The 12,821-nt window shown below is 39.3% G+C and overlaps 1 protein-coding gene across 2 annotated transcripts in view; it reads right to left on the bottom strand.

The window, feature by feature from the left end:
- Nucleotides 1-12,821, bottom strand: part of LOC109417164 (leucine-rich repeat neuronal protein 3-like) — a 505,905-nt gene that overhangs the window by 435,265 nt on the left and 57,819 nt on the right. For both annotated transcript variants that reach the window (XM_062842285.1, XM_062842284.1), the window contains exon 3: nt 1,758-2,606. The gene's annotated coding sequence lies outside the window, so the exon portion shown is untranslated. The remainder of the gene's footprint in view (nt 1-1,757; nt 2,607-12,821) is intronic.

Raw genomic sequence — 12,821 nt, 5'->3', positions numbered from 1 at the left:
TGGGTGTTGCACAATCGTCAATTGGCTTCTTTAGTGGTGTTGAGATAATTCCATATTCTAAATCTGCAGATGCATGCCAAACAGAGCCGAAATCCAAATTTTCATCTATTTTGGTGCCCGGGAACCTATTTAAAAATCAATTTGAAATTTCGTCACATTTTGTACTGAGCGGAGCTGTCAAGAAGTTGAAAATCTTTGATTTTTTCTTAATTTAAAAACCCAATTTCGAGAGAAATAAACGCCATCTGAAAAAAAAAATGAGTGATAGATGAAGGAGCTTTTTTGTCGTTCCTATGAAACACAGAAGCTCTACCTGAAATTCAACGCATCTCAGAACTGATTCGTATCGCGAGCCTAAATGTGCAGGGTACGAAGGGTGTTCTCGGCAGGTTTGTTCTCTTCGTCATGAGGGGTTTTTGTTCATATAATTCAGCTTGTTTGAGAATAATTTGGTGCCAATTTTGAGTACAAAAGGTTTTAAAAAACTTCCAATGACGAAGAGAAAAAACGGACGAAAATACGTTAGTTATCCTATTACGTGAAAAAAAAATAGTATTTGAACCTTTGCAGCACTTTTGTGACAAAGTTGTCTATCTTCTTCTTACTTCATTTTATTGTTTTCCCTCATTGCTTGAACGTTATCAACTCCTGTAAAGTTTTTTAGAACTCATGAAATCTTGTACATCTCAGTTTGCGTAAAATTTTCGTTAAGTATCGAAACTAGGTCTTGTTCAGTTTCCTAAGACGGGTACCATGAAAAACGCCCTCAAGAAAGAAAGTTCATTCACGTCACACAATCAAGGTGCAAAATAACGAACCCTTCGCCTTGATGCACAATTATTTTGGCACTTGTTTTGCACGGGGCTGCTGCCGTCATCAGTCTCGTGAGTTGAATGACATCATCCAACTTGAGCAAGTGACATCCAACGGCAACAACAACAACAACCCTGATGAAGATGACGGCGACGATGAGCGTCCTACAACCGAAGGTATGCAATAAAGTGGGCCCGTCATCTTCAACTGTTGTAGCGCCTCAATGAACTGACGCCAGTCAGTTGGCAGCAGCATCGGAAAAACTGAAGCCGACCGAAAAAGAAGCGGCCTTTCACGCTGAACCTAGAGTTTCCCGCTCCGTTTACCCCTTTGTGAGGCGCTCATATCCACATTCCAACGCAACGAACGTATGGCGCTTGTCATATTAGCATGCTGTCAGTCACTCTAATATGGTTGGAGATGTCTCGGGAATGTGGAGCGTCATCGCATGGCGTGGCGTGGCGGTAGCAGCCGGCTCGGAAAGTAAGTCTACGAGAGTTAGTCGGTCGAGCTCACATCTCGAACGACGATGATGCCTTACGCCTATTGATCCATGCGAACAGTCATCCGGCCTGTCGTGTGTCGGTTCTACTGCAGAGTAGCACCAGACTAGCATGGTAATGTGAGGGATACAGATCGCATAGCTCTGACAGTTTCTTAGCTTTGTAAAATCAATTAAGTTGTTAAAGTGAGCGCTGAACATGCTGAAAAAGGGAACATGTCAGGTTGTTTTTTTATCAAATTTTGTTTTTCAATCATCATTTTGCGAAATATGATTTAGATTGAGTTGTTAGATTTTTCTTCTTCTTGGTGTAACGTTCCTGTTAGTTGCTGTGTTAAACAAGTATAAATAGTTTCATTCATATCAATTGCTTTTAGAATATAAACTAGAAAATATTTGTACATAATCTGGAAATGTGATCTTTAATTTATCATTCACCTACCTTGTGAACGTGAGTAATCCTTTTTCCAACTCCGTCCAACGAACGACTATAGGTTGTTCTTCTCGGGTACTCCACTATAGGCCCACAACGGTCCTTATCGTCACTTCCGTTCGTACAAATGGATATGGAATTTATTCACTCTTTCCCGACTTATTTACTGATGCGCATCCACTCAGTCGGTTCCCTGCGGTTCCCAGTAACTTCCAACACTTGGCGAAAGGTAATTTATCAGTGAATATGATTTTTAATTTATTTCCCGTTTCTTCAGCTGGTCCGCTCCCGATGATTGCAAGGGCTCTTTCTTCTATTTTCCTGGCTCCTGCCTGCCAACCACAGATATCCTTTTTCACACTGTTCGGGTGGAAGGCGAGAGTAGGCACCATCAGCTGCACAGAACAACCGACGATTTTCCGTTTTTCTTCCTGCTTCAACGCCAACAACAACCACCGAGCAGCTAGTTTACCAGATGTGTAAGTACATGTATATGTGTATTCGGAAGTATGCCCAGCGCGAAAAGCAATTTATTTTCCTTTATCATCCGCGCGCTTCGCTTCTGCTCTGCCCAACTCGGTCGCCTTTCTGCTCTTTCACCTCAACTAGGCGCGAACGATGAGGAAGATCCCGTGGCCAAAGCCAGCACGAAGCTCACAAAAAACTGCTTTATCTAAGATCTCTCACTTAATAATCACTTATCATTACACGGTGTTAGGTAATTTAAATTTTCTTCCATAGCCGCCGTTTTCGCTTTTCCTCCGTCGGACGGTGCCGCTACTGGTGAATCTTTTCCCGATGGCCCAGATCCGACGGAATGGTTACGGAAAGCTCACGGTTCGGGTGAGCTTTAATATCCTGGAAAGAAAAGGTGTACTTCGTTATTGTGTGGGGTAATGGAGGTAAAATGAGGATGTTGAAAAAATAAAGAAGTTTTCGGCGATGATTGAAATTTTACATTCAAATTGTTCTATCACAATTTCAAAGGTGATGGTGAAATGTTATAAAATTAACAGCAAAATTTAATGTGAAAAGGTTCTTTGATTGTGAAACACAAATCTTCGATTTTTAGAGTCCAGCAAGATTAACAGAGAATGCTGTATTTGTTGTGCTATTATTCATTATTCTCAGTTGGAATTTGCTACATGACATCCAAAACCCATACCGTCGTTCGGGGTGATATTGGGCCTAGAGGGTCGCATTGGCCCATCAATCCCACGGATTCAATATTAGTCAGTGAATCCGACGGTGGATGCAAAGTATCTTAGAATTATGTATTCTAGTAGTTTAGCACAACGTTCTCAAACTATGGGTCGCGACCCACTGGTGGGTCGTAATAGGTACCGAGGATTGTTGCGGAAAAAAAATGCGACTATGACTATGGATATTATAAATTCTACAGTTTAGGGGTTCGGACTACGGTGGGAGGAATTCTACTGCCCGAGCAGAAGGGAATAGCAACAGCATAATAAAATATGTTATTTTGGAAAAATAACTGAGTAGCGGAAAGAGTTATTTTCATGTTATTTACATAACATATCCTGTTATAAACTTGTCTATCATAAGCGGCAAAATAACAAATATTATAACAAAAAAATGTTCCTGGAAGACCTGTTTAATAACATGTTTTGTTAGTTTCAATAACAACTTAATAACAGCGAATTTTGAAAATATTTCAATAACATATTTTGATATGAATACGTTATTGATAACAATCTGAAAACAAAATTTGCTTTTTTTTTTCTGTTGCGGATAGGAACTCCTCCAAAGTCCCATGTGCATTCAATGGGATACGCAACAATAGGATCTATTGTAAAAAGTTTCATTCATAATTGGGACGCTATTGATGTCGCAAGCGATTTCTTATCGAAAACAGAGAGAATCAATAGTTCTCGTTTATTTTCCAAACAACTTACGATGAAAAACTACCGTCGTTTCGAAACCCTTTATTAGGCGATTCATTGTTTATAAGATTAATTTACATTAGAGTAATGCGGGGCAAAAGTTCGCACGGGGCAAAAGTTCGCAGTGGGTCTTTTTCTGAGCACGAGTTAAGAACCCAAACAAATCTGTATGGGTTCGACACATAATCAGGTCAGCTACTCGTCAATAAAATTTGGAACGATTTCGTTATGGTTTGGCAGAATTATGCAAAAAAATGTGTTTCTAGGTGTTTTGATAGAATTTTTGGACCTTTTGGAATAAGAATTTGTAGTAACAGGAAGAAAAAGAATCTCATAACCTCTTTATGCTGGAGAATCGTTATTCCATAGTAGCTCGCGAGGTGTACTCGAATAAACAATAAACTACTAGTGCTTCTTGCAGAAAGGGACATTGTTAAAACCTCGACAGTGGGGCAAAAGTTCGCAGTAGCTGTGGGGCAAAAGTTCGCACTAGATTTCTGAGTCTAGTACATCAATATAATTACAGAATCTTTGAAGCAATGATAATTTCGTATAGAAACTACTATATATGCATAATATGAGTAGTATGCACCCTGAAATCGTTGCGGCTGAGGGTCTGAACTTAGTTTTGTAAGAAGATTGATTGTAAGGCAAACATTATGTTTACGCATTAATATCAATAAATGGAAAATGGCTAAAAAAACATTTTAAAACATTTTCTTCGTCATCCTCGTCGTGTTTTTCGTATGTTTCTGAAGGTCTTATGTTCATCTACTTTACCGGTGTCTTTCATAGCTTAGTTTGTAAATTCCCAGTTATAATTCATCACCATACTGACGGGGATACGATTCGATAACGGTCCCGTTCAACAGTTTTGCTGCATATTTGATTTTTTTTTCATGTATTTTGTGCAACACGTATCTCTATGATTACCCCACAATGTGTTTTGACAACTTCAGTAATGCTGTAAAGGACAGCTCTTAGTTAATAGTTGTGTAAGTCTTCATAAAAGACACTCTATACAAAAGCTGAACACCAGGTCGTTTTCCAGTTGGACCGTAATGCTAAGATCAGAAAGAAACAGATTTCATTGCTAGAGTGAAAAGATAAACATGAATTATCATAAAATAAATGAACATCACACCAATGAACTACCCTGTACAAGGTGCGAACTTTTGCCACGCATAATGCGAACTTTTGCCCCCACTATGGGGCAAAAGTTCGCATTGGAGTATTTGTTTCAAAAATTGTATTACTAAAACTACAAAAGTAACGCGAAAAAAACTAGTACTACGTTTTGAAGGCAACATGATAGGGACCCGTTTAACGAAGAAAAACGATATTGTTTTCTTTTCGTTCAATAGTTGTTTTGTGAAGTCTGTTAGGTGCGAACTTTTGCCCCGCATTACTCTATTACCTCATTGATTGACACATTTATCCTAGTTAATCTAAGTGGGCTCGATGCAGTGAAATCAATAAAAATAAAATGTCTAAAAATAATCAATGGAGTTCTTGATGACTTATTTTTTTTACATTTTTTTTTTCGAAAACGTGTTGTTCGTCATTGAATTTCACCAATTGATCCAAAATGTTTCATAAAATGGCTAACACTCTATTAAACTGGGACAAAAAAAAACAGGTATACTTTTCAAAGTGCTTATAAAACAAAAGGCTGATAAGTTGGCACTGTAACGTAATGTCAGTAAGAAGAGGAACTGATGACAAAATAATATTTTCTCTTACAGTTCCTCACGGAATGCTGTGAACAACGAAAATCTCGAACGGTGTAGTTTTGATTGCAAAGCTAGTTATGTTGTAATATTAATGATCAAATATTTGTACTAGTCTCAATGACACAATAATAACTGAACTTGTGCTACAACAAAACATGTTATTGAAATGTAATTTATAGAAAATATACCAAGAGCACGATCATAACAAAATAAGTTTGCCCAACAGAACATGTTATGGAACTGTGATCACTTAATAAGTTAATAATAACAAACCGAGATATAAAAACAGGTTTTGTGATCCCGTTGTTATTATTTTGATATTTTCCTCTGCTCGGGTGGGACTCTGGCGGTTACTTCATAAAGTTCTTGAAGAAATACTGGGACAAAGCTTCACAGGATATTTTATAAAGATCCACGAAGGATTCTTTGTGATGAATTTTCTGGCATTCCGAACGAAGGTTTTTCTCTGGGATTTCGCAGAAAATCCTCTTGAAATTCTTCCAGGTGTTCCACTCGAACTCCACCGGAACATCCACCGGAACATCCATCGGAACACCTACCTAGAATTCGACAGGGATTCTCATAAAATGTCTCTGAGATTTTCATTGGAATTTCTGCAAAAAAACCCTCCATGAAAGAACTTATGTTTTTTTTTTCAGGATTTAATGGCATGGGATCTTCTAGGGTTTTCTCCACAGGTGTTTTCTAAGATTTTACCAGGAGTTTTTTTTTAAACCATCCTCCAATAATTTCAACCGGGATTTCTCTAGTATTTTTTCGGGGTTCATTCAGATTCCCGCAGGAATTCCTTCCGGATCATTCCAAGAGTTCCGTCTAGGATTTCTACAGGAATGCATTCTAAGATTTCTCCAGGAGTTTTTTTTTTCTAAAATAGAACTTTTTGGGATCCCTCAAGGTTTTCTCTGGGCGTTTCTTATATGAATCCTCAAAGAATTCTTTTTGGGATTTTTCCAGGAACTGTTCATAAGATTTATCTGGGAAATCCTTCCTCCAGCAACTTCTTTCGGGATTCCTCCAGAAGCTCCTTCTAAGTTTCCTCTAGGAGTAACTTTATGGGTTCCTCTCCAGCATTTTCTTTTAAGATTACACCAGCGTGGCATAAGGGAGATTTCTCCAAGTAATCCTCCCGCGGTATTCCTCAAGGAATTCCTCCGGAGATTTCTCCAGAAATTTCTCCTGAGATTTCTTTAATAATTCCTCTAGAAATTCCTGCAGTATTTTTTTCGGAATTTCTTCAGGGAAAACCTTCCGGAGATTCCTCCAAAAATTCCTCCAGGAATTCCTCCGGAGTTTGCTTCGGAGATTCCTACAGGAATTCCTCCGAGGATTCCTTAAAAAATTCCTCCGAGGGTTCCTCCAGGAATTCCTCTAAGGATTCTTCAAGGAATTCCTCCGAAGATTCCTCCAGGAATTCCTTTGAGGATTCTTCGGAAAAGTCTCCGGGGGAATTCCTGAAGGAATCTACGAAGGAATTCGTGGATGAATCTCCGAAGAAATTACTGCAGGAATCTGTGAGGGAATTCCTGGAGGAATCTTTGGAGGAATTTCCGGAGAAACCGCCGGAGGGATTCCTGAAGGAATATCCGAAGCAATTTCTGGAAGAATCTCCAAATCAATCCTGGAAAAATTCCAGGAGGAATCTCCGGAAGAATCCTCGGAGAAATCTCCGGAAGAATTCCTGGAAGAATCTCCGGAGGAATCTCCGGAAGGAGTCCCGGAGGAATCTCCGAACGAATTCCTGGAGAAATCTCCGAAGAAATCCCTGAAGCAATCTCCGGAGAAATAATTGGAGGAATCTCCGGAGGAATTATTGGAGGAATCTCCGGAGGAATTTTTGGAGGAATCTCAGAAGGCATTTCTGGAGATCTGCTCCAAAAGATCCTCTGGTGATTGCTCCAGAAATTCCTTCCGGGATTTCTCCGGGAAATTCCTTCAGGAATCCCTCCGGGGAAGTCCTGCAGAAATTATGGAAGAATTGCACGGGAATTTCAGAGGTAATTTTAAATCAGTTCCTGGGAAACTCCTGGAGGAATTTCTTGGAAACTTATTGGGGAATTCCAAAAGAATTTCTTCAGGAATTCCCGGGGAACTCCTACAAAAATTCACTGGGAACTCCTGGATATACTCCCGGTGAACTCCTGAAGGAATTAACTGGGAACTTCTGGAGGCATTCCCGGGGAACTCATACGGAAATATCCGGGAAACTCCAAAGAAATTCCTGTTAATCTCGTGATGTAGGAACTGGAGGAGAGCTTCTGGATGTATTCCCTTGAACTCCTGGGGGACATTCTAGAAGAATTATCGGGGAACTCCTGAAAGAACTCTTTTAGGAATATAGGAAACCTCAGATTTTTTTCGATAGAGCAAGACAGATCAAGAACAATGCATCAGATTCTCACATAATTCCCTTCTTCCAGGAAACAAACATATTCACCGAACTGCAGTTGTTTTAAAATTAACCGCAGGAAATCCGCGCTCATTGTGTTTTGCCGCAGTGGCATACTTGCGGATTTTATTTAAGTACATACCGCAGTGCTTCCGCATTCCGTTGCTGGCCCCATTGAGTTTGAGCCCGCTTCAAACTGAAGTTGTTTCTTGAGTTCTTTCTTTGTCAAATATTTGACCCTGTCTACTACAGGTCTAAGGCCCTTGTGTACTAACAGCTTAATGCACACTGATGTCTTTGGTGCAAAAGAAGAAACAAAAAAGAAAGTGAAATGTCACTTTTACTCACGGAATAATACATCGACATGAGCCTTTGTACGAATTTGCCCTGTCCTGCTCACTCCCACAGAAAATTTGAAAACACCGCGCACAGTAAAAGTCACATTTGACAGGGTACCCGGGTACCCAGCGCCCATTTAAAAAGCACGTAGAAAAAAGCAAAAAGTTTGTTGGACACATAACGGTTAAGTAATTTTGATTGCAAAAGTTTTACGTGGCCATTGGGGAAGTGGAACCATCTCTGCAGGGGTCCTATTTTGGGCACTTTTCTGCTATAACTCAGCCAATTTTGAGCCAATTGACACAATTTTTGGAACGCGATGGGATACCTATAGTATCTAGCCTAAATTTCTAAATTTCAAGTCAATTGGTTTGAAATTGGCTGAGTTATGTATAGTGAAGAGTGCCCAAAATACCGGCCGCTGCCCAAGTGGTTCACTACCTATCTTTTTACATAGTACTTACCAGGTCGAAACTGGCCATAAGCTGGAATTGAAAATCATGATGTTCTGCAAAATGATGAGTCGGTAACCAGGTACGTCCAACATAGCTCTGGTTCTCACAAGTTCATTCCTCATGCTTCCATAGTCAATCGATGACAAAAAACAGATGAAGCGAGTTATAATATGGATACCGATCAACAAGCATATTGAGGATTTGAGACTAAATCTTAAATACAGTCCAAGCTACAACCTGACAACCTTACGAAGAGAGGTGATTTCCCGCTAATTATCGATACGGAGAGCCTTCACTCCGTCACTAATAACAACGTTGCACGCAAGGATATCCGCAAGCACACCTGGAGAAACCCAAACGGCGAAGTTTGCAACCAAATCCACCATGTACTGGTAGATGGCCGACACTTCTCGGACGTGATTGATGTTAGAGCTCTTAAGGGTTCCTACTCCCAACATCGTCTCAAATAACTATCTCGTAGTTAACAAGATTCGACCTCAGTTACCAATCGTATCTGATTTTAGAACCGGAGATAGATACGTTTTCAGCAGACGGTACGGTAGCTTACTATCACCAGAAGCTGGATGAACGGATAAGTGAGATCAACGAGAGTGGTAATCTGAACACTTTGAGGGAGTTTACCCACGGGATGAAGAGTACGGCATAACGGAAAGTGATAGGTAATGCTCAGAGACGATCTAAGAGCGGATAGTTCGATGAGGAAAACCAGAGGATAACGGACGAGAAGAATGTTGCCAGAAGCCGGATGCTGGTGTCGATGGCCCGCCAGAGCAAGAAACGATATAGATAAGCTTTAGAGTGTCCTTCCCGGGACATCCCGGGACAAGAATTCCCGGGATTTGAGTGATTTCGGGATTTCCCGAATCCCGGGATATCATTTCAGAAATCCCGACAATCCCGGGAATCCCGGGATGAAGACAATTTGTAGATAAAACTGCCAAATATCAAGGCAAAAACTTTATCTGGCCATTTTCACTTTCGAAATATGAACGGTTTTCTCACACACCACCATCGGGCTTTGGACTCTAGGTCATACTTGAAAAAAAAAATCAATCATTAATGACAAACTTGGTATCATGCATTTCATTCATCTTTTTCTATTTATTGGTTCATTCAGTAGCAGCAAGAACAAACTGGACATAGCCCACATACCATATTACATTGTAATTTTGGAAATCTGAGACCAAACTTTTACTATATTATGTAAATAATTTGAATTTTTCAGAAGAGAATTTATGAATCTCAATAACAAGTACCGTAATCCGGGGTCAAATTGATCACTTTAAAACAACTTTTGCGGATAACATCAGTGACAATTCAAATATTGCCAAAACATTTCTGTAAAACCAGTACCCAGTGGATCTCTATGGAATTGTGTTACAGAATTTTGTTCAACAAATTTAAGCTTTAAGTTAAATAACTCCAAAAATCAAAAAATTGGGAATGCCTCTTCGGGGCGAAATTGATCGGTATACAATTAAGCATCGGTTAGAAAGGAAAATATCCTTCTCTGCTTAATTTTGCTCTTCTTAAACCGAATAACGCGTTTAAAATCTTACAACTATTGAATTCAATACTTTAAATGCAAAATTAAATTTTGAAATTTTCACTTAAACGCCTAAAGATAGGCAAATTCGTTTGAAATAAGTGATTTCTATCACAATAAATGACTATTTCATTATAAAAAGAACTTTTTTTAACTATTTAATGTTCTGATTAGCTACATAACTTCCCAACCAAGGCTCCACAAAAATGTTAAAACAGAGAGCTTACGGGAAGTCCTATTAGCAATCGATTGTTTAGTAGCACTGATTTCAGCTAAATGAGAAATACATTGCAAATTCCTAAAACAAATAAGGCTAAACTAACTTTTGCTAAAGAAATAAAAGTCTTCACTCATCTCTAGACATCTACGAACCAGATGACGTAAAAAGTTTAAGATCATTACGACGGTTAAGAGTTCCTAGTATGGAATTACAATGTAGTACCCGAATGATCAATTTCACCCCGGTTTACGGTACAAAAGTTTTAAAATTATGGAAAACCGCAATTGCAAAAAGAGTCCAACCTTTTGTATTGAAATATTCGGAAACTAAGAGTTCAAAAGGTACTCTAAAGTTATATTGAAGTGCGATTTTTACGATACATATCAACAATACAAACATCTTCCGTAGCGATATAAATACAGATTATGATAATTATTTCTCTTAAACTACTGCCGTGAATCGCAAGTCAGTCCTATATGTAAAAAGTAGGCATTGAGAAAATGGCCTCTGAAGTTTTCAAATTCGATTTCTATGTGAAACTATAAAAAATAGCCATGAATTGAAAACTTCTGCGATCATCATGAAATTTTCACACATTGTTTCAATCGTGAAAACGTAACAGTCAAAAATATAAAACTGGCTAAAATAGTGTCAGGTTTTGTACTGGACGGTGCACAAATTCGTAATGGGACTGACTTGCGATTACATTTCATTATGGGACAATCTGACTTGGTGTTGTTTTTCAATTTTACTGAACAAACTATATATTATTTTGCACGCAGCTGAAAGATCATCCGAAGAAAGCTCGAAAACGGCCATTAACTCATTTATGCCCAAAATGCAGATGGGACTGACTTGCGATTCACGGCAGATTAGATATCGGTAGAAAATTACTTGCAATAAATTAATTACTAAATAGTTGAAAACAGACTGTTCTTGGCGAACATAACGTTGATACTTTTATATGTATTTCGATATTGACATTTGTACATCAAGTAGTAGTGCAGTATATTGTATAGACATTTTATAATACTTCTTGTGATGGATACAGAAATAACCATAACTTAAAAAATGAATATTTCAACTGCACAAAAGCTAAACAAATCAATTTTCTGGGTTTTATTGAAATTTTAAAAAATCCCGGGATCCCGGGATTTCCCGGGATTGGCTAAGTATTTTGTCCCGGGACACGAAAATTGGCCGGGAAATGGACACTCTAATAAGCTTGAGTAGCCGAAAAACATGTCCATCGCAAAAAGAAAATAAGACCATGCGGAAAATGCAATTGATCAGGCGGATGAGAGTATTGAACAGAACGATATGTGGATGTTTTACGAAATTGTCAATGGCGTGCGGAGAAAAACAGCGCCTTCTCCCTTCATGTGCAACGACCGTGATGGAGGTTTGCTGACAGATAAAACAATGGTGAGTGCCAGGTGGAGAGAGCACTTCGAGGAATTGTTGAACAATAGGAATGGATGAGCGACAGACAGAATTCAAATCGACGTCGACGGACAGCTGTGCAACTTCCAATGCTAGACGAGGTCAAGACAGCCATAAGAGGGCTGAAGAACAAAGATGCTGAGAAAGACCGGCCGAGCTTCTTAAGCACGCTAGTGAGCAGAGCTCTTACACCGTATTATATTGAAAATATGGGCAGAGGGCCAACTGCCTGCTAGTTGATTGGATGATCTCATTTGCCCTCTATACAAAAAGGCATCGACTGGAGTGCAAGAATTACAGAGGAATATCTTTCACTTCTCAATTCACCGTTCAAAATTTTGCTCAGAATTCTGTTCAACAGGCTGAGGTCGATTGAGGAGTCATTCGTCGGCGAATATCAGGCGGGTTTTTATGAGGGTCAATCAAAAACGGATCAGATGTTCATCATATTTCTTGATCAGTTTCGGGAGTACAACTTGCAGAATAGATCCATCATTTCTTTATTAATTTCAAAGAGACTTAAGATTCAGTAAAGCGAAACTAGCTACGGCAGCTAATGATCGAATCCGGCGAAGCTTATTAAACTAATTCGCGCGACGGATTCAAATCAAGTGTACGGGTTGCGGATAAAACTTTGTCATCTTTCGTAACCTTGGACGGAGTTGCGATGGGGATCGCGATCGGGTGGCATTGTTCGAAGGAAAAAGTGAAAAGTGACACGTGTTTGGGGCAGGTAAACATTGTCCTTCCTCGTGAAGTGATAAAAATGGAGGAAGGAGTCAAGGAGTGGTTACGCTCATCCGACGACATAGAACTGGGTGAAATCATTCCGAGTTTTTTTTTCTATACATACCGTAAACCGGGGTCAAATTGATCTTCGGGTCGAAATTGATCAGACGTTTTTCGGTTAGGTCGGGCATATTTTAAACAGTTTCCTCTCAATTATCGTTCAGTTGGGAACCGATACTTAACGATATTTGCTTGGAAACTATTTGAAGTAAACTT

The sequence above is a fragment of the Aedes albopictus genome, chromosome 3 (assembly GCF_035046485.1).
Source record: "Aedes albopictus strain Foshan chromosome 3, AalbF5, whole genome shotgun sequence".
In the NCBI taxonomy this organism is placed as follows: Eukaryota; Metazoa; Arthropoda; class Insecta; order Diptera; family Culicidae; genus Aedes; species Aedes albopictus.
Note: the sequence above shows the minus strand (reverse complement) of the source record. Positions and strands in the feature narration are given on the sequence as shown.